We start from the raw sequence: 22,383 nt of genomic DNA on the forward strand, positions 1-22,383 counted from the left end.
TGCAGTATGATGACCCATGTTTAACCCATAAGTCAAATATAGCCATAGCGGATGACCCTTCACTAAGAACACCCTAATTACACCCCTACAAGCTCACCAAAGTAGTCCATTTCCTATCCTTGTAGCCTATTAAATTACACAGCTCCTCCCCCCACCCCACATTTAACCCCCCGGTTAACAAAGTACGCTCGTAGTCGGTCCACATTGATTGCAAACAGTCGAGTCAAATAAGTCATTTCCATGCAAGACGATCATGGCGCTGTTGAAACAACGCCACCATGAGACCCTTAAAACAACGGCGCCGGGGTAGAAGTTATTCATCAGCGACTAAAGTGGCGCTAAAGAGCTCTCGGAGGACTTTTCGAAGATTGCACATTCAGACCGAGGGGCCACGGCGACTCGTAACGCTGCCGCCGCCATTGCCACAGCTATGAATATTTCATCCGGACCCCCTACGGTGAGATCCCCCCCGGATCCGGCGTCACTTTTACTTTTGTTCCGTAGCTATTGACAAAGCCGTATCGTAAGTGCTCAATTTCACGGGCGATCGGGTTCGCTAACCGCTTCGGTTAGATTTTGGCGAGCGTGAAAAGGAGACGGGGAAATATTAATGGACCTTCTTTAGATGGGCTCAAAGGCATTGGGACCAAGTAAGAGAGGACATGGATGGTAATGATGACAAAAATATCTGCTGATCTGTGTTTTTTGCCCATAAAATACTATTAAATCAGTTTGGCAAACCTAAAAATCTGGATTATCGGGAGCCTTAAAGGTCCTAGATTAGAAATACACATCATTTTATCTATATACCAACAGTTTAGTCTTCGGTAGCCAAATATTGTTAAACAGTACCCACACTTTAGCCACTCTAGCCAGAGATTATTCATCAGTACTCACCAAGGACTAAATAATCTGTACTCACGGTTTAATAATCTTTGTCAAATTGATGATTACCGTTTTTGCATTATTGCTAATCTGTGCCCACAGCTACTAGCTAGTCCAGGATAGGGAAACTACGGCCCGTGGGCCAATTCCGGCTCGGTAGGCCTTTTAATCTGGCCCGCTAGGCCTTTTAATCTATCCTGCCGACGTCCAAATAATGTTTTTTATATCCCCAAGATGGTGCCGTCACGTGGAAGCCAGTGGCAGTAGCTCTGTCTACTCTTATATGTTTTTTTTGTGTTTTACAGCCCCTTTTACCTTTTTTAAATGATATTTTAATATTTCTTAATACATTCCTTTACTTACTTTACTTTGTACTTTATACTTTTTACTTTAATGATGAATATGTTAATACTTTAGTCCTTTTTTCTGTTTATATTCCATATGTACTGTTAACGGATGCACTTTTTTATATGTATCCTATCTTATACTGACCCGGCCCATCTGTCAAATTTTTTCACTGGCTGGGAAAGGCTCCAGCACCCCTGTGTGAGTCTTAGTCCTTACGTTTTGGATTCTCTCTGACAACATTCTGTTGTTTTGTTACTCTGCAACAACTGCAGTTGTTGGATACTCAGCAGAAAGCAATGTAAAAGTCCACTGTCGTCAAATTGACCTGGAACCGCCGCCGTTCCGCCCCGATCCAACTAATCGGATCGCGGCAGTCCAGAAGTTTCCCCTTACGCCAGGCTCTGGGAGGAAATGGGCTCCCCGCGGCTTCTCCTGATGCCTTGGCGATAGTGAGGATTTACAGGTGGACTCTGGTGATTAACTACAGGCCTGATGGGAACACGGAGGGCAATCACAGCTGGCAAATATGGACACGCACAAACAGACTCTTGAGATTGGATGTTGGACACAAGATTGGCTCCTTTACGTTATTTTTTAAGATGGGAAAGCTTTCTTTCATTTTGGTTATTGATTAGCATGCTAGGCTAAACATATTTAGATTCTGACAAGAAGGATATTATCTTGAGTGATTATTACGAGAAACTACCTTGAAAAAATTAGAATGAGGATATATTTTTTGATGAAAACTATTTTAATTTTTGACGAACTATGGAAATATTTGCAGTTTGGAACGATGCTATGTTTGTGTTAGCGATCCCTCAAGAACGAATCAAGGGATCATGATTAACTAGCTAGAAATATTTGTATAGAAAATGTTATAACGTCTAGAAACGAGATTAAAAGTCACAAAAACCTGAAAATAATTTCTAGCCGACCCTTTGTTAGCCATATCGCATTAAATCAAAACATAGGTTGGGAATGATTAGCTTTCCCAACACAAACGTAGACCTTAACACCAACTCTAATATTTCCTTTTATGTGGTTTCAAAGTTGGACCCGCCCACTCCTCGGGAAACTATAATTACAAACTATTGAACACGCTAGACGAGGCAGGGAAAACTCTCCTGTTCACGATTAGTACGTATTGTCATGCAGAATGTTTTTTCGCCGCGGCTGATGAGGTATTGTTAAGGTTACGTAAAGCGCCGCTTGCATCAATTTCCAAACGCCACTTGAATATTCATCCGTCAGCCTTGGCCAGCGTTGCAAATTGCGTCTCCTTGATATTAAACAAGGCGCTCCCACAAGTCCGGCCGAGCCTTGTAGATGAAACACCCATTTTTATTTTTTTAGAAAGGATGGCGAGCTAATTCGTGAAATGATAGTTGTTATTTCAGCTCGGCTTAAAAAAGTACCGCATTCGTTAGGACGTTTTTCGGGTATATTCCCATGTTTGTTCGTTTCCCTTGTCCCAGAGGGCTAAGGCTAATGCTGGTGGGCTAGCAGAAAGCAATTAAAGACGCCACCTGTTTCAGAGTCCACTGCGGTGTAATTGGAAACCTCTGTTGTGTAGCGTTGAGCTGATGCTGGCCTTGGAAAATTTATATTTCGGGAAATAATGGCGGTGGAAGCGACCAATCAGGGGTTTTTTCTTATTCATGTGACCTCAATTAAAGAATATTACGGAATATCAAGTGATTAAAGTTGCAGTTCCTAAACTGTCCTCGCAGTTCGGTAAATTGAACCTACAGATGACCAACATGTACGCACAGGTTATTAAGGCCACTGGGAGGTCTTCGGGTAAACCTGGTTTCAACAGAAAACTCTCTGTCACCATTTGACCGGCCTCCAATAGACCGGCGACCAAACGTCCGCTCCCAGTGGGGTACACACCGGACCCCACTGGGAGCGGACGTTTGGTCGCCGGTCTATTGGAGGCCGGTCAAATGGTGACAGAGAGTTTTCTGTTGAAACCAGCTCTGAAAATTATAATAATCAGAGAGTTTTATATCTAAGAGAAAGAGTTTAATATCTAAGTACTGTTTAACATTTAAGTACTGTTTAATATCTAAGTACTGTTTAATATCCAAGTACTGTTTAATATCAAAGTACTGTTTAATATCTAAATACTGTTTAATATCTAAGAGAGTTTAATATCTAAGTACCGTTTAATATCTAAATACTGTTTAATATGGAAGTACTGTTTAATATCTAAATACTGTTTAATATCTAAGTACTGTTTAATATCTAAGTACTGTTTAATATATAAGTAATGTCTAATATCTAATTACTGTTTAATATCTAAGTACTGTTGAAACCAGCTCTCAAAATTATATTCATGAGAGAATTTAATATCTAAATATTTACTGTTTTCAACAGTACTTAGATATTAAATACTATCTCTTATATACTATACCCTCTCTCATGAATCTAATTTTGAGAGTTGGTTTCAACAGTAAACTCTTTGTCACCATTTGACCAGCGACCAAACGTCCGTGAGGGGTATACCCGAAGACATCCCAGTTACGTGGTGCATCACGTTAACTAACCACCTTCAGAATATGTTCCAACACCGAAGATGGAAAGACACCGGCAAGGTCGGTCGGTCGGTCGACGACATTGGCAAGATCCACCATTCGCCTTCCAGCTGGTGCGAATACAAATGATCATTAGTGGGCTTGGAACGGAACCTTGAGGGGGGGGGGGGGGTATGATGAAAGCGGGAGGACCACTGGACCAGCTTCCCTGATGCTTGCTAAGATGTCAAGCATCCCATAGTGTGTTCGATGCTTCAATCCCATCAGCGGGGGGACAATTACACCCACCACACGCTGTAGAGGCTTGAACCGACACCCCGGCCGTGTCTCGAACCCGCCACTTGAAAGCTTTGCGGCGTTCCACTGATAATCCGCCTCCTCCGAAGGGAAATTGATGTTTTTTTGCTGTCAAATTGTAGTCCGCCATGTTTGGCCTAGTGAGGAAGAGGCTAGGAGAGCGCCACTTGTGGGCCAGCTGCCGGTCGGTCGGCCAATCCGGTGACGGGTCTCATGCCAGGATTCAGACCTTTCAACGGCGTCCAGCTCTTATATTTAGACTTTCATCGCCAAAGCTCCACATAGCCACTGCGCCGTTCTGTTTTTTTAATATCAGCTGCCAAACGTTTATGTGTCCTTCGGTCTTGTACTTCTTGGAAAACGGGATTATGATCATATTTTGAGATCTTGAAAGTATATATATGTGATCACAATAAGATACTTTGCCCTTGGGGTATGAATACAGATGCAGTTCTATTATTATAAAGATGTTTATTTCCATTATTACATGTTATGTTTGTGTTTTACAGATATTTTTATGTGTTGTAACTCGTGTTGAATTTTCCATATTTATACAGAGTTAAAATATGTTTTTGGTAGGTATAAAACTTGAAAAAAAGAAATATATTAATATGGTTTTAGATCAGTGATGAGGAAACTACGGCCTGCGGGCCATATACGGCCCGCTAGGCTTTTTAATCCGGCCAAATAATGTTTTTTTTTCTCCCCAAGATGGCGCCATCACACGGAAGCTAGTGGTAGTAGATTTGTCCACTTTTGTTTGTTTTTCGTGTTTTACAGCCCGTCTATCTTTTTTAAAGGACATTATAATATTTCTTAATATATTCCATTACTTACTTTACTTTGTACTTTATACTTTTTACTTTAATGATGAGTATATTAATACTTTAGTCATTTTTCCAGTTTATATTTCATATATACTTTTAACGGATGCACTTTTTTATATGTATCCTATCATGTGCTGACCCCGCCCATCTGTCAAAGTTTTAAAGTCAATGTGCCCCCCAAAAAGTTTGCCCACCCCTGTTTTAGATTGTGTAGATATATGTATATGTAGCTAGTATATCTACTAGCCATAGCTACGTGATTTTGGATTACCTGAATAGGTCAAAAACTCTAAAGTTGTATTTTGACCGCTGTCAAAAAAACTTAACTCTCAACTGTACACACTTTGGCTAACGCTAATCCCAGCTAACTTTGCACCCTCCCCCTCATCAAATCTCTTCACTCCAGCAGATCAATGAGCGTTTACTTGTTTGACTCTTTAAAAGTGATCCATTATTGAAAAGAAGCAATCCGTCTCCTTCATTCTTCGGCACACGTACAACTTTGCCTTCCTGCGCACATCTGCTTCGGACGGACGCTCTCCATCTTTTATTCATGGCTGTTGTACATTTTTTATAACATCTCGGTGGGCGGTAGCCAGTCAGGGCGGTCGCCGACGTCCCCTCGCGCCATCACGGCTTTCAAAGCTCGGGCCCTCCGGTCGAGTCCGCGACCTTTGTGGACTTTCTTTCCACCGCCGTCTTTTGTCCTCTTAATTTTTTATAAGGGTCTATCTCTAGCTAGGATTCACAATGTTCTTGTAGACGCCCTAAACAAGCCGGCGCTTGTTTGTTTGTGACGGGTGGACAATGTCAGGGCGGGGATCAAAGATGTCCTCCAGAGGGAGCTTTGGGCGGCAGGTATGGAAACGATGTTGACTTTGTGGTAGGTCTTTGAGTTTCGCGATAATGACACGTGAGCTATACTCCTGGACAGGAAAACTTTTCTATTTAGAAAGCTTGATTTTAGATAGGTTTGACAACACACTTGGGCTCAGAAGTCATTCACCAAATCAATTAAACGTAAATATTGGTGTCAGATCTATGAAGCATTGGTTGGAAATCTTAACTATGGACCCTAATCAAGTCTAATAACCCAAATTGAGAAGCTTAGTTGGAACAATTTAGGGAAAAACTGAACAAATACACCGATCCAAATTGCCAGAACTCGAAGGGAAATCAGCTGTTAGGCTCTTTAACAAAAAATGGCTGTTAGGACCTACTGTATGCATGCATGTACATCTATGTGTATGTATATATGTGCTTCTATATGTATGTGTATGTATATGTGTGCTTATATATATGTATGTGTATGTATATATGTGCTTCTATATGTATGTGTATGTATATATGTGCTTATATATGTATGTGTATGTATATATGTGCTTATATATGTATGTGTAAGTATAGATGTGCTTATATATGGATGTGTATGTATATATGTGCTTATATAGGTATGTGTATGTATATATGTGCTTATATAGGTATGTGTATGTATATATGTGCTTATATATGTATGTGTATGTATAAATGTGCTTATATGTGTATGTATATATGTGCTTATTATCTATCTGTTTATGTCTAAAATGTATTTTTCTGTGTCTGTATTCTCACCCTCTTGCTACTGTAACAACGAAATTTCCCGACTACAGTATGAATAAAGTTATCCAATCCAATTCCTACACGGAAAACTACCAACACAAAAGCAACTTGCTACAACACAAACATCCATTGAAAACACATTTACTCCATGACGACTTATTTCCCTTCAACTATATTCATAAAGAAATAAACATAGATTTTACAGTCCAACATTGTACCCAGATATAATCCAGGACTGATATGTTAATATTTTTCAATTCTTGGTAGCGAATCAATTGTCCATAACAATACCAACATCTCATAAAGTACAAAACCATGACAAACATTGTCCCTTATCAGATATAAACGTCTTCTAATTCTAACTGAAATAATTCAGCTTCAAAACTCTCCTAAAAATAAAAATACATTTCCATTATTGACCAACACAACAATATCTCCTATCCCAATTAAAAGAATGCTGTTTATTTTATTTATTTCATTATTTTACCTGGTCATTTCCAATCATTTCACTAGAGAAGCACGAATAGCAGTACATAAGTGTTTTATGGTCACGGAATGAATTAGTCAAGGCCCCGCCATAATCCCTTTTTAATATGCAGTGTTTTCGCTGGGGCTCTCGCTTTAGATCTCATTAGTTTGTCCGCCATCGTGTGTTGTTGTTCTTGTTGTTGTGTGTGATGTGACGCATTTGTGTTTGTGTTTGAGTCCCCCTAACGCACCCCCCTACCCCCCAAGTTGACTGGGCTTTAATAAAAAGAGGCGGCAAAGCTTTTAAAGTGACCCCAGCGCCACTCGCCACTCGCCACGTGCATTTGAGTCCAATCAAATTGCGTTTTTCACCACGTCCGATCTAATCAGCTAGGTAAGGAAGAGAAGAAAACGACAGGGACCAATCCTGAGAGGTTTTTTGGTGAAGCTTTGAAAGGCAAACACAGGGACGGAACGGGACGCCTGCCTGACAAAACAGCTGAGCTTGAATAATGGCGCCTAGGCGAGCTCATGGCTTATTCATGATGGACGCCGTCCCTACCTGCTGGGACGGACGTCAAAATCGTGTGCGGCACCCCCACACCCCAAACACAAAAAGGAAATATTATTTGGATTCCCGGTAGAGAGTGAATGGTCGCGGGAGGGACTACGTGTGGCGAGCGTCGCTTTGTTGGTGCTTTCGGCAGAAGGAAGATGACATGTTTTGCTTTGGTTGGACATTTTATGCTTGGGGGTGATTGGGAGAAGGATTTCTTATGTGTTGGAAAGAGGAAAAATAGATTTAAATCGTTGAAAAGAGGAAAAACTAGATTTAAATCTTTGAAAAGTTGAAATTCGGACTGTAAAGGGGTTCTATTGTAGTTGAAGGTGATTAGAAAGCAGTGGGGAGGCTTGGCCAGATGGTCGCCGGTTCGACTTCTACTCCAGTGTTCAATGTCGCCGCGTCTTTCGGGTGTCCAGTCACCGCGTTAACTCGATTTTTAAATTGGCCGACCCATGTGCGATGGAGGTTGTGCGGGTTTTAGGGCGGGTGAAGGCAAAGGGAACTAACAATGTCCTTTAATTAGGGAGGGACTCCATCAAAAAAAAATACCGTATGTTCACGACTATAAGGTGCACCGCTTTATAAGGCGCACCCTCAATGAATGACATTCTTCCATATATAAGGCGCACTGGATTATACGGTGCACTGTCTATTTTGGAGAAAATGTAAGACTTTTAGGTGCGCCTTATAGTGGTGAAAGTACGGTAATTGTTATTGACTTCCATGTATGAAGTACACAGTCACCTCTAGAGCCAGCCATTGTTGATGTTTTGGATTTTTTGGTATCAAATCTTGCAGTGGGGGAGGAGCTATATGATGGAAGATGTTGTAAACTAAGATGGCATCTGCATATTTAACAGTATTGAGTATTCAGTTCAGGCATTTTTGTTTTTTTAATATCCGACAGTGGTGGTTTTTCGTTTTTGGTTTTCAGTTTTTTTTTCCATATATAAGGCGCACTGGATTATAAGGCGCTCTGTCTATTTTGGAGAAAATTTAAGACTTTTAAGTGCGCCTTATAGTCGTGAAAATACGGTACTAAGATTGAATAGAAACTTTGTGATTAATTGATTTTTTAAAAATGGATTGTAATCCATTTACACAAATGCAAAAGATCATCAACTTCTCCTTACCTACCCTGTCCAGAAAAGGTAAATGAAACTAACAATGTCCTTTTATTAGGAAGGGACTCCATCAAAAAAAAATGTATTAGATTGAATAAAAACTTTGTGTTTAATCCAATTTAAATGGAGCTTTATATGATTTAAGATTTTAAATGGATTTACACAATGCAAAAGACCCTTATATAATAAGGCCCTTATTTATTATGTTGACAAATTATTTATCTATTACTATGTATTGATTATTTATTCATCTATTACTACATATTGAATATTTATTTATCATTAGCCATAATATAGCTCTGCTGACTTGGACTACTCATTTATTAGTTTCTAATTTACTAATTATGTATTTCTCTCTTTGTTATTATTATTTGTGCATTATGTGGTAAAAACTTTACATCTCATACTTACTATAATAACAATAAAAGCATTCACTTAAAAGGTGCCATCAAATACTACAGTAAATAACAACAAATTATACTTTCGGCACACATCCATCTATAAACGTGATACAAAAAGGCTTACTAATCATATTAGATCGTAATTAACCTTCCCCAAAAGCTCCGCCCCCGCTTAGTTACGGTTGCTAAGCGTTGGGACTCTAGACATAGTATCCCGGAGTATTTTAAATGGATTTATTTGAGAGTGATAGGCTTTAAAATAAGTGATATATCTGTATGTATAGTTCCAAAATGTGTATTTTCTCAAAGTTTCCTGCTCCCAAATAACTAATTTCTCCGAAAAACACTTGATTTCTCCTGCCAATTACTAAAAAGGACCTTAAGGAATATTATTTCTAGTGAAGATATGAGTATAATCCATCATTTGCTAGTCTCCAAGCCATAAAACAATATTCCTCCATCTTGAACGAAAAGCCAGCAAGGCATATTAGAGGTTACTTTGGCTTCCCTTTGGAAATTGGCAGTAAACTTTGGGCAATTTTACAACAAGCCTTAAAAGTCTAGGACACACGAGGACGTCCTTCCCGCACGCTAAGGGCCGTCCCGGTCGGCCGTGTCAAGCTTTTCGGGCTCTCCGGATTGGAGGATACGCCGGCTTTGTGTCGGGATTTGAGCCAGGATTGAGCGGTAATGGTTTACGGTCCCGAAGGATCCTTGTGATGAGGCGCAATTGGACTCATCTGCTCCCTCCATCGATTTGTTTTCCGCCGCGCTTGACTTTTCTCATTTTTAACGACCGGCGGAGACCATAATTCTATCGAACGCCCTGCCGGCCCGCTTCTTATCCCCGGCTTTGTTTTGATCGCGGCCTGAAAGTCGTTGGGGTCCGGTTGGCTAACGTGGAGGAGCGGAATAACAGCGCCTGATGGAATTCAATCCTTACCCGTCGGCGCGAATCGGCGGGCTAATTGATTTTCATAGCAAGGCGGTTTCTACTTGTTGTTGGCTTTTATTGAAATGGTTTGACGGACCGTCTGATGAACACAAATGAACTGGGCGAGGGATGATTTAGCGGATTGAAATCGATAGCCGTGTAGCGGCGTGGTGGCGTTCCTGTCTTTTTTGAGATGTTTTAAAGTCAATCTATTAAAAGGACCAATTAGGAGGAATGGGGGAGAATATGTTTCTTATTGAGTGGGTATAAATGAAAATTGAAGGACTGTTTTTAGGGGAAAATATAGCACGATGGTGTAGAGATGATTTTTTTGGGAGCATGGTTAGAAATTAATACATTCTTGAAACTCATTGGCTGCTATTGACTGTTTTTTGATTTGCTGTCAAGCTTCTTGGCTTGAATTATTGGTGCTTGGACATTTGGTCGCCAGTCTTTTGGTCTAAGTACTGTTTAATATGCAAGTACTGTTGAATATTCAAGTACTGTTTAATATCTAAGAGAGGGAGTTTAATATCTAAGTACTGTTTAATATCTAAGTACTGTTGAATACCAAAGCACTTTTTAATATCTAAGTACTGTTTAATACCCAAGTACTGTTTAATATCCAAGTACTGTTTAATATCCAAGTACTGTTTAATATCTAAGAGAGAGAGTTTAATATCTAAGTACTGTTTAATATCTAAGAGAGAGAGTTTAATATCTAAGTACTGTTTAATATCTAAGTACTGTGGAATACCTAAGTACTTTTTAATATCTAAGTACTGTTTAATATCCAAGTACTGTTTCATATCCAAGTACTGTTTAAGATGTAAGTACTGTTTAATATCTAAGAGAAAAAGGTAAATATTTAAGTACTGATTAATATCTAAGTACTGATTAATATCTAAGTACTGTTGAATACCTAAGTACTGTTTAATATCTGAGTAGTGTTTAATATCTGAGTACTGTTTAATATCCAAGTACTGTTTAATATCAAAGAGAGAAGTTTAATATCTAAGTACTGTTTAATATCTAAGTACATTTCACCGGTTACCAAAATGGACTAAAAAACTGACGACCAAACGTCCATCCGGTCACAAAGTTGCCAGGTATGTCCTTCCTTTTACAAACATGGAAACTTATACGGGGACCCACCCAAGCTTGGGAAGTACTACCAAAAAAAATGTTTGTTTTAGTCTAACAAAGGCAAATGCGAAGGAGTCGACGGGGTAAAACGGTTCATGTAAGTTGAACACACTCTCAGATATCCGTCCTTAATCCATATTCAGCGTTGCGCTCTCCATTGATTGGGAGAGCTCCAGATAAGAGATGCTGAATTGCGGCTAGATAATACATTCTCCGGATCACAGGAATGCAAATCAAATCTGATATGCATGCAAATTTGTAGCAAAGTCATCTTAAACCACAAAAAAAATGTGTTATTAATTCAAAAGCCTAAATTTCGCACTTCAAAACCATATCTACGAGATCAGTCCTCGTTTTTTTTACTTCCGATCCTGGAAGTATTTCTCGTTTTTTTAGGGAAATATTTTTGATACTGCGTTAAAACGTCCCTTTGGTCTTGTTAGATTTTTTTTGTCAAATAGCGGCAATCTATGGAAAAGATGGAGGTTTGGAGCCCCGACAATAACGAGTGGACCTTTAACGGCAATCAATGGTCACATATAGTAAATGAGCGGGCGACCAATCCTCTTCCAAGGGGGATTAAACTCAAGTCGGCCTCATTAGAGAACTGGGAAATGTCGATGGGTCCTTCTAGCGCCGTTTTTTTATTCCTTTGTGACTTTACGTCGGCTTAATGAACTCCAACTTGTTGTCCGAAAGTGAAAAAAGTTGTTTTTTGGCTATTTTTAGTCTTGAAAGAAAAAGAAAAAGTTCCAATACATATTTTCTGAAATAAAGTAAAATGATTATACTATACTATTGAACTGGTTTCACTAAACATAATTTGAAATGATCAAAAAATGTGTAAAATACGTAAAAAAGTTGACTTATTAATATTTCAACCACTCATATATAATCCAGTGCGCCTTATATATGGAAAAAACAGAAAACCAAAAACGAAAAACCACCACTGTCGGGTATTAAAAAAAAAAAACACCTGAACTGAAACAATACTGTTAAATATGCAGATCAGCCATCTTAGTTTACAAAATCTTCCATCATATAGCTCCTCCCCCACTGCAAGATGTTATACCAAAAAAATCCAAAACATCAACAATGGCTGGCTCTACAGGTGACTGTGTATCATACCTGGAAGTCAATAGCAATTACCGTATTTTCACCACTATAAGGCACACTTAAAAGTCTTAAATTTTCCTCCAAAATAGACAGTGTGCCTTATAATCCAGTGCGCCTTATATATGGAAAAAATGTCATTCATTGAGGGTGCGCCTTATAATGCGGTGTGCCTTATAGTCATGAAAATATGGTACATTTTTTGAGATACCCTATATATACACAAATAGTCCCCATGCAGATTTTCAGTGTGTGTTTTTCCCAGCACCCCCCTTGAAAAGTATCTGACTAACAACGCAATTATCTTTCGCTAATCTGACCGTGACACAATTTGCAAGCTTCCTACAATCCCGCGAATTGTTCCCGAGTTTCGGCTCCACGCACCGTTCCCGAGTTTCGGCACCGCAAACATCTCCCCCCAAAAAATATGGCGTCTCTCCTACAAAAGACAGAAGGGATATCTGTGACTGATAAACGATCGGCGAGTCGGGAGGATCTCCGAGGAGATAGTTCCCGTTCTGCTGGGCCGGCAAAGGCGGGGGGAGTGTCAGCCTTTTCGCACTCTGACTGATTTGGACTGCCAGCGCCGAGGAGCGATGAGGGCCGGACAGATTTATGATGCTTTTTTGCCACTACGTTAAATATAGACTTTGAAACATGGCGCTCAGAAAGAAGCGCTTTTCCAAGCCTTATCGGTTGTAAAAGGATTCATGGAGGAGCTAGGCTAGAGTTCTACCTGGGTCTTTAGTCTTGGGGGAGTTGTGTACTGCCATCAAATGATACAAAGATTACACGAAAATGGCGCTAAATGTGGTAGAAACGCTTCAAAATGATGCAGATTGTGCTTAAAAATTGGAAGATAATTTAAATAATGCACACTGCAAATAATTGCTGAAACTGCAAAGTTGAAAGACTGCAAAAATCAGTAAAACATGGTTTAGAGATGATTAAAAAATATATATTTAATACCTTTAAAGGAATTTGAACAGTTTTTTGCCTATTTTATTGTCCCCAAAATATAACGTTTTAAATCTACAAGTTTAGGAAAATAAATAATATATAATAATATATAAAAATCCCCCTTTTATTTTCCAATACAAATTGAAATAAATAAAGTTTTACTTCTCATTTTTTAATTACAAAAAATACAAAAAAATAGTTAATATATTTTACCTAAAAATATTTAGTAAATAATAAATAATCCCCCTTTTATTTTCCATTATAAATTAAAATAAATAAAATATCCACTTCTCCTTTTTAAATTACAAAAAAATACAAAAAATAGTTAATATAATTTACCTAAAAATATTTAGTAAATAAAAACAGAGAATATTAACAATTTAGTAAACAAAATCAGAGAATATTAACTATTTAGTAAATAAAAACAGAGAATATTAACAATTTAGCAAACAAAAACAAAGAATATTAATTGTTTAGTAAATAAAAACTGAGAATATTAACAATTTAGTCAATAAAAACAGAGAATATGAACTATTTATAGGCTTAAAGCTGAACATCTATCCCATCAACTATCCCAAAAATGTCCCGATTAAATGTCCGTAGTTTCTCCAAAGCCACAAGGAGCTTCCCAACAAAAAACACATCCAAAAATATCCAAAAACTTTCCTCCAATGATCATAAACATCTCCTTTTGTCCCTCACTCAGTAATGGGAAGCTAATCTATTCCCACGTCCCGTTAACCTGCAGATTAAGAGACAAATGGACGATCTGAAGGTGGAGCCCAGCAGGTGCTTATAAACCCCGCCTCCCCCCTCGACGATGCGTCAACCCTCTCGACTTTGATCTTCAAAGCCGACCTCCCCGCCCCGCCGATGGAGGCGCCATCGACGGACGCTTATCCGTCAGGCGGGATGAAGAAAAACGTCCTCTATCACCCTCGCCTCTTGAGGAATCGTCCTATTGCGCCCCCCGCATTTATCTCGCCGCCAACGCTATCGATTAAGCCGAGGCTGATTTCGTCAGCAATTATGACCTCATCGCTAATCAATCTCGTCCCGGGAGGAGTTGGCCGGCGTCTTGAGACGTGGGCCAAAGTGTGTCAGTCATGGAAAAGGCAAAGGATCATGGGAAAGTTTAGAATTGTCCTAACGGCGTCCTAATTAAGACGAAAAAGACGGAAGTTGAGATGGTTTTATGACCTTCCTGGTGACTTTATTTTCAATTTTTTGACATATTTTGGTGTACAAAGTACGTAAAATTCACAAGTGTGTTTGAGATAACTCAAGAAAGAAGTATGGTGGGGATTATTGGATATGAAGGATATGTTTTTAATAGGGAATAATGTTTTTTTATGTGGATGAAATAGGTTAGGGTATTTTGAGGGAGGTAGGTTAAAGGTCAGATAGGTTAAAGAAGGAATTCTATTGTAATTTGATAAGGAATTTGAATTTGAAGGATGTTTTTAATAGGAAATAATGTTGTTTTATTAGGATATAATGTTTTTATTAAATAAAAGTGGAAGTTAAAGGTAGAAAGATGGTGGAAGAAGGAATTTTGTCATAATTTTAGGTATTTGAACTTGTTTAAATATGAAATAATGTATTTTTTAGATATAATTATGTATTTTTAAAATGAAATAATGTCTCTTTAAGATGAAATAATGTCTTTTTAAGATGAAATAATGTCTTTTTAATATGAAATAAGGTTTTTAATCAGAAATAAAAGTGGTCAAGACATTTTGAAGTCTGAAGATTAAAGGTCAGATCAGCCAAAAATTGAATTTCATCATAACAGATTAGCCTATTAAAATTGGATTTACATGATAGGTAAGAAAGGGTCAAAGGTCAAAATAGGTCCATGTAATTTCACTTCTCTAGTTTACTTGTATATTAATGTCTGTTTTTGGTCTAGCGCCGTCATAAATATATATAAAAAATATCAAAATTGAAGTGATGAAAAATACATTAAAAAAACGAGAACCCTCATATATTCCAAGAACTCTTCAGATCAATTCCGCTATTAAAAAAATTAAGTTATATCGAAGTAAGTGTGTATATTATCTTACTGTAGTTACTGCATGTATGATGTATATATTGTGCTAGAATTTCAAGTCAGGCAGGGGGGAATTGAAGCGCAGAAATAGGAGCATCATTTTGAGACCTATTCAAAACGCCAATACATCACCGTGACAACCGATGCTGTGACATCTGCCACGCAGCAGCTGACAAAAATCATCTGCGGCGCTGGCGGTCCAATCAAACGAGACCCCTGAGGTGCGACGCGTCCAATCTGGCTTTTATTTATTTGACGCCTGCTCAATTAGCTCACTGATGACCTTCAATTCTTCCAGCCGCCAACAACGGCCAATTCGCGTGAAATTGTCCCGATCCACAAATTGGCATTTCTACTACTCATTGGCTGCCATCGACCGTCATAAATGTCCAGTTATTGCATTTGAGTTTATCTCTAGTAGATGTCCAATCCGTTTAAAGTAGGAGAGTGTCATTTAAATGGACTGAAGTGACATGGGAATGCCCTAAATCCTACAGAAAGATCAGAAAATGTCCAAAAACCAAAAGGAAATGTTAAAAGAATGTAATAAAGTGAACCGGATTTTTTTTAAATGAAAAATAAATGAAAAAAATGAATGAAGTGACTTGGGAATGCGCAAAAATTTACTGAAAGTGACCTGGGCATGTTCTAAAATCAAAACAAGATCATGAAAATGTACAGAAGTGAGCTGGGAATGCCCAAATCCAACATAAAGTGACTTAAAAATGGTAAAAACGACTGAAGTGACTCGGGAATGCCCAACAATTTACAGAAAGTGACCTGTCAATGTTCTAAAATCAAAAAGAAACAATAAAAAGGTACAGAAGTGAGTTGGGAATGTCCTAATCCAACAAAAAGTGACTTGGAAATCTCATAAAACCAATTTGAAATGATAAAAATGACTGAAGTGACTCGGGAATGCCTGTAAATTGACATAAAGTGAATAAATAAACAAACAAGTCAAATCTAAACCATCATTCTGATGTGATTTGAATAAGTATGACTCTCAATATGCCGTGAATGAAGCCCCCCTACCACTTCGAATGGATTGGACATCTAATGAGCCAACAACTGCCTCTAAAAATGTTTTTTTGGTTTCACCTTTGTCTTAAAGCAGCAAAACAGCCCCCCACAAATTCCTAATGGGACAACTTGACGTCCAACCCTTTCAAAAGTCCATATTTACCCGTCCCGCCGAGTTAACTCGGTCCGATAAAGATCCCGACCCGCCTCCATCCATCAATAACGCAGAGTGCGAGTGGGCCAATTTATTAAAAGTGTTCAAAGAGCGGAGCGAAGCGAGGTGAGTGTGTCACTTTGGTTGAGCACGGCGATACATCAGCCACCCCCCGTCTAAATACCGCACTCATTTACACCCGGAATACCGCGCAAATCCCTCAAAGTGTCTTTCGGGGGGGAAAGACGGCGAGTAAACAGCGTGGACATCTTGGCGCCTTCATTAACTTCAAATGTTTTGCTACGATTCTTAACTCCCGGGGCGGGATATTGATTTTTTTTTGCCGGGGGGGTGGTTGGATTCCCAGGAGGGGGAGTTGAAGTAAAGGTGGCAAAAGTATTCAACCTCTGTTGAGACGTAGAAAGTATAAGACGGACAAAAAAGTCCTGATTCAGCGTCTTGAAAGTCAGATTTCGGTGTTAACGGGTTGGAGGATTTCAGCGTTGTAAACACAGACGTTAGTGAATGAAATATTTATTGGTAGAAAAGGTTTGTCCATAAATTATTCTGTTTTGCAGAAGGACGGGATTGAAGGTTGCTTGTACCAAAATTTGGGGGAGAAATGAAGTTTTAGATGTACATTTGTTTAGTTTAGTATCATCATATGTATCATGTATCTGTTTTATCCTACATTTGCTAAAATATGTGATTATAATAGACTCGCAATTCCCTCCTGTTGAAAGTACATTTGCTCAATCCTCACTTTGAACCGAAAATGTAATTTTATTTTATTTTTTTACGTTTATACAACATTGGTTCTGGCCTTGGTCAAGTCTTGGAGTCAAATTATTTGGTCTTGGTCTTGATTGGGTATGGTTTTTGGTTCCCAAAAGGTTTTGTGCTGGACCTGACAGTCTTTTTCTTGTTTTTAAAATTGAGCAAATTTTGTTCTGGTGTCCTACAAGTTAGTTTTTTTAGTTCTGGTCTCCAAAAAGTCTTGGCTTGGCTGGATTTTGCATCTGGTACATCTAAGTCTGGACTCCCTAAGTCTTTTTATTGCCAAATTAAGGTCTGGAATTGCCAGAATTTTGCGTTTTCTTTTGGAAATCTCATGGTGTGGTCTTGTTTTTATGGGTTCTAGTCTTAGTCTTGCTGAATTCTTCTGAATTTGCTTAATGACAGCCTATCTAAGTCCAAAAAAATAGACATTTCTCCCTGTCAATGACTCCAAGACATTATCAGGGTACTTAAAACAACTCATTCTTCATCGGATGAGGGACTTTTTGATATTTTTAGAACGCCTGACTTCATGGCTAGCATAGCGACGAAGCGCACTTGGATGAGTTCCCAAGTCAAATAAACAAAGCATGAATTAACATGTATTAATAATAATTTGTTGCCAAGCTAACAAGGCCGTGTGCAAATGTGTGTGTGTGTGTGTACACGCAAGGTGTTTATTAAAATGAAGATAATACACAAGTTCATTGTTAAGGAGGTTACTTCTTGATTTTTTTACCCTGTTTGTTTGTTTAAATGTATATTTATAAGGAGGCCTGGCACTTGAAAGCACCCCTCCAAGACCCCCCCTTTCCTCAACGACTGGATTATTCCGGCAAATATTTCCGCCCGTCTTGGCCCTCTCTTTCAAGACGCCTAATAAGAAAGATGCATCGTCTTCCCGCGATAATGACCAAGTTGATTTCCATCCCGCAAGGACACGGACAAGCACTAGGGATGCCAGATATGCTCTACATTTCAGAACGATAAACAATTACAACAGAAAATAACATTGCTTTGGGAACGGTGCCAACAATCATCTTTCTAAGGCGAATGCTAACACGCTAACAAGAAAATACACGTTTTTATGTGGTGGTGTAGAAATAAGAACATGTAGTGGTTATGTTTTGCGCTCCCGTGGCTTTTTAGGACGACAACAAAGCACGACAAATGACAATCTTGGCAAGGTTTGACATGTTTTGAGCAAGGCTGCCCGATAACAAGGACAAGCGTTGAGATTTACTGGAGCGCGGAAGCTAGGGGTTCATTTTTGTTTTAAAGTACAGTCATACCTTGACTTATGGATAGCTAACTTGGAGGATGTTTTAAGATAAACTTTTACTTAGCATAACATAAGTAAGAGGATGATTTGGAATGTGTGTTAGGAGTCGGATGGGCGGATGAATGGACGCTAAAGTTGAAAAAAATGTAAAAGTATAACCTATATTACAATCAAGAATAAATGTACCCAACAACAACTAATGGCTGGTAACATGTTTTCATGCAAAAATAAATATTTGAGTATAAATTTACCCAAAAACAACAAATTTCTGATAAAAAAAAATAGAGTATTGATCCAAGAATACATTTACCCACTAATAACAAAGTTCCAATAACCTGTTTTTGTGCAAAAAATATCAGACTATCGATTAAAAAATGAATTTACCCACCAACAACAAAGTTCCATTAACCTGTTTTTGTGCAAAAAATATCAAACTATCGATTCAAAAATGAATTTACCCAACAAAAACACACCAAACATCAGAGTATTGGTACAAGAATATATGTACCCACCAACAAAAACATTCCAATAGTCTCTTTTCATCCAAAAACAAATCACAGAGTATGGATACAAGCAATGTTCCCTCTATTACCTTCGTCTTCTCTGCGCAGCAGCAATCATATGGCACGTAGTAAACAAAATCCAAACTTTTTTTCCCCTTTTCCCCATGATGGCGCCGGTTATGCGACATCCAGTAGAACTAACTATGTCCACTCTTATGTTTTTGGTGTTTTACAGCATATTTTACATGAAAAATTAGAGGGAACATTGACATACACCTGCTTATGCCAAGTGTAATACTGGTGTACCCATGGCGAACAATGATGATGTCACTCAAACTAGTACTCAGTATGCTCAGGGAGATTTTCTTTCTGCCCAGACCAACGAAAAATTAGAAGGAACATTGGATACAAGTATAAATTCACCCAAAAACAACAAATTTCCATTCACAAAACATCAGAGTATCACTACAAGAATAAATATACCCACCAACACCATATTTCCGATTACCTCTCTTCACCCAAAACCAAATAACACAAAGTACCCCTACTTCTACAACCAAGTACCATCCACAAATCCAAACTTCATCCATTCACCTCACAGCAAACGAACCCCGACACCCTCGCGAACTCTCTTCACACATCCAATTGAACTCTACCCCAAAATGTACTCAAATCAAGATGTGATACTTTAAAGATCGAAGGACAAAAGCACTTATTTCATGACCATTGTTTTTTTACATAACCTCTACCGCCAATGAAGCCCATCTTTGGGCCGCTATTGAACTGTCAATCACGTCTGGCCCGCCTCTTCCCCAAAAGCCAATCAAATATTCGTCTTGCGGCGCAATTGCGGCATTAGCGGCCTCGCTCCTTTACCGCCAAGTGAGCATCGAAATAATCCGCGTGAATGATAATCACGATGGCGCCACGATGCCTCACCTTGGAGGCTGACCTTGCCACATTTATTCTCCGCGGATAAAAGCTACGAGCCCTCTCTCCGACACCCCCCGCGCCTCAACCAAGGACGTGGACGTCACGTCTTTACTGCCCGGATGATGCATGGCTCCTATAGCCGCCTCCATTTATTAGCAGACTCCTGAGAGGCAGCTGGCGTGACCATAGAAACGTGACGTGGACGATACTTATTGTTACCGCTAACGATGATGACTTATCGATTTAGCGGAAAACGCTCCTATCCAGCCGCCGGGCTTTGTGACTAATCAGAAAAAAAGAGCGCATTGGCGAGGAAAACGAGACAGGCAGACGGCCATTAATCATTTCAAAACAAGAACGTTGATATCCATTTACAGCCAACGGGAGTGTGTCGTTGTTCAACGGTAATGCCTTGTAGTTTTGAACAAAAAAACACAAAAAATATAGAGAGCGGGTAATTGATTCTTGTAAAAAAAAAATGGAGATGTTTTTTCATACTTTTGTTGGAAATGTGTATAAAGCGGTAAGAGATTTTTGGTTGAGTGAATTGCCTGTAAATGAAGAGAAAGTGATCCTAAATGTACAAAAAATGAGCAGAATGCAGCTCAAAAGTGTACCAAAACCAATAGAAATTGACCAAAAAAATACATGAAAAATAAATGTACTTACGGGACCTGTAAATATAAAAGAGTTGGCTTGGGAATTCTCACAAAATAACAGAATGTCACTCAAAAGTGTACCAAAACCAATAGAAAATGACCCAAAAATGCCACAAAAAATACATGAACAATGAATGGACTTACCTGACCCATAAATATAAAAGAGTTGGCTTGGGAATTCCCATAAAACAACAAAATAGCGTTCAAAAGTGTACCAAAAACAATAGAAACTGACCCAAAATGCCACAAAAAAACATGAAAAACAAATGTACTGACGTGACACAAATATAAAAGAGTTGGCTTGGGAATTCCCACAAAAAAAGGAGTCTTACTCAAAAATGTACCAAAACTAATAAAAAATGACCCAAATATTCCACCAAAAAACTACAAATAAAGAAAAATGTACTCACATGATTTAGGAATGCCCAGAAATGTAAAAGAGTTGACCCGGGGAATTCTTGTAAATATAAAGTTGACTCGAGAATGCCTCAAAATCAACAGCAAGTGACCAAAAGTGTCCAAAAACCAACCAAATCTGACCTGGAAAAAACAAAAAAACAACACAAAATGATTAAAAATAGACTTTAATGACCCAAAACGACTTTGAAATGTTCTAGAAACCATTTTTAAAGCTTCTCAATTTAAAAACAAAACCCTCAAAATGCCTTTGAAATGTCCCAGGTAATAATTTCTAGTATTCAGGTCGTTTACCAATTGTCACGAATGGAAATCACTTTTGAATGTCATACCAAGAAGAATGTCAAATTATAATTTCCTAACGTACTCCATTCCGAAATACTAATTACCTTCCATCTTGCCCTTCCTTCCCGAGTCAAATCATTCACCCCACTTCGCAAACATCGTAAATCCCGCCCAACTATTCGCAAAAAACGTTCCCAAAACTCCACAATCACAAAGTCAAACCCTTGACACCCAAAGACGGCGAAAAACCGGCACCGAGGTGGCGCGGGGGTGCCGTATTGCGGCAACGAAAACTCTCCGAGCTTGAAATTCATTAGAAAGCAGCGTGAAACAAAGCACCGACAGGTGTTTATGCAAATAACCTGGCAATGGATTCATCTGGCTAATGGCGGGGAAGCGACTACCTCGCCACGAAGCGGCGCGGGGAGACGCCGTGGCGAGTATAATACGCCGCCACGTGCGTGAGCTGTAATTGTCTTGGGCTATCGGTTGCCGTGCTACCGTCTGAACATATGGCATGTCTTTTAAAATTCAATCATATGCATATTTTGTTCTACTTTGGACACTTTAATTCATTTTAATGGCAGGTGGCCATTGTTTTGCATATTTCGGGTCGGCGGAAAAAAACGAACGTGGAGTTTGTAAATGCTTAAATGAGATAACGTAGGAATTAAATATTAACATTATGGAAGCGAGGTAGACGGGATTGGATCATTTATCATTCATAGCGGTTCAGGCGGAAAACAAACAAAGGTCAATCTTAGACTGATGCCATATTGTATTTGAATGCGAAATGAGGACAAGGTTTGGAGAGGAGACGGGGGAAAACTTCTTGGGAACTTTATGAGACGGCATGAGGTCGGTGATAGGACGTTTGGTCGCCAGTCTTTTGGTGACAGAGAGTTTATTGTGGAAACCAGCTCTCATAATGATATTCGTGGGAGAGAGAGTTTAATATATAAGAGAGAGGGTTTAATATATAAGTGTTCTTTAGTATCTAAGAGAAAAGTTTAATATCTAGGTACTGTTTAATATCTAAGAGAGAAGTTTAATATCTAAGAGAGAAGTTTAATATCTAAGAGAGAAGTTTAAT

The 22,383-nt window shown here is 38.8% G+C and overlaps 1 long non-coding RNA gene across 1 annotated transcript in view; it reads right to left on the reverse strand.

Moving 5' to 3' along the window:
* The window catches only part of LOC144209273 (uncharacterized), a 57,618-nt gene extending 36,487 nt beyond the window's left edge, over window positions 1-21,131 (reverse strand). Inside the window, exon 1 of the long non-coding RNA XR_013329069.1 lies at window positions 20,999-21,131. This is a non-coding gene — a long non-coding RNA (uncharacterized LOC144209273). The remainder of the gene's footprint in view (window positions 1-20,998) is intronic.
* Window positions 21,132-22,383: the final 1,252 nt, after the last annotated feature.

This window comes from Stigmatopora nigra, chromosome 16 (assembly GCF_051989575.1).
Source record: "Stigmatopora nigra isolate UIUO_SnigA chromosome 16, RoL_Snig_1.1, whole genome shotgun sequence".
Classification (NCBI taxonomy): domain Eukaryota; kingdom Metazoa; phylum Chordata; class Actinopteri; order Syngnathiformes; family Syngnathidae; genus Stigmatopora; species Stigmatopora nigra.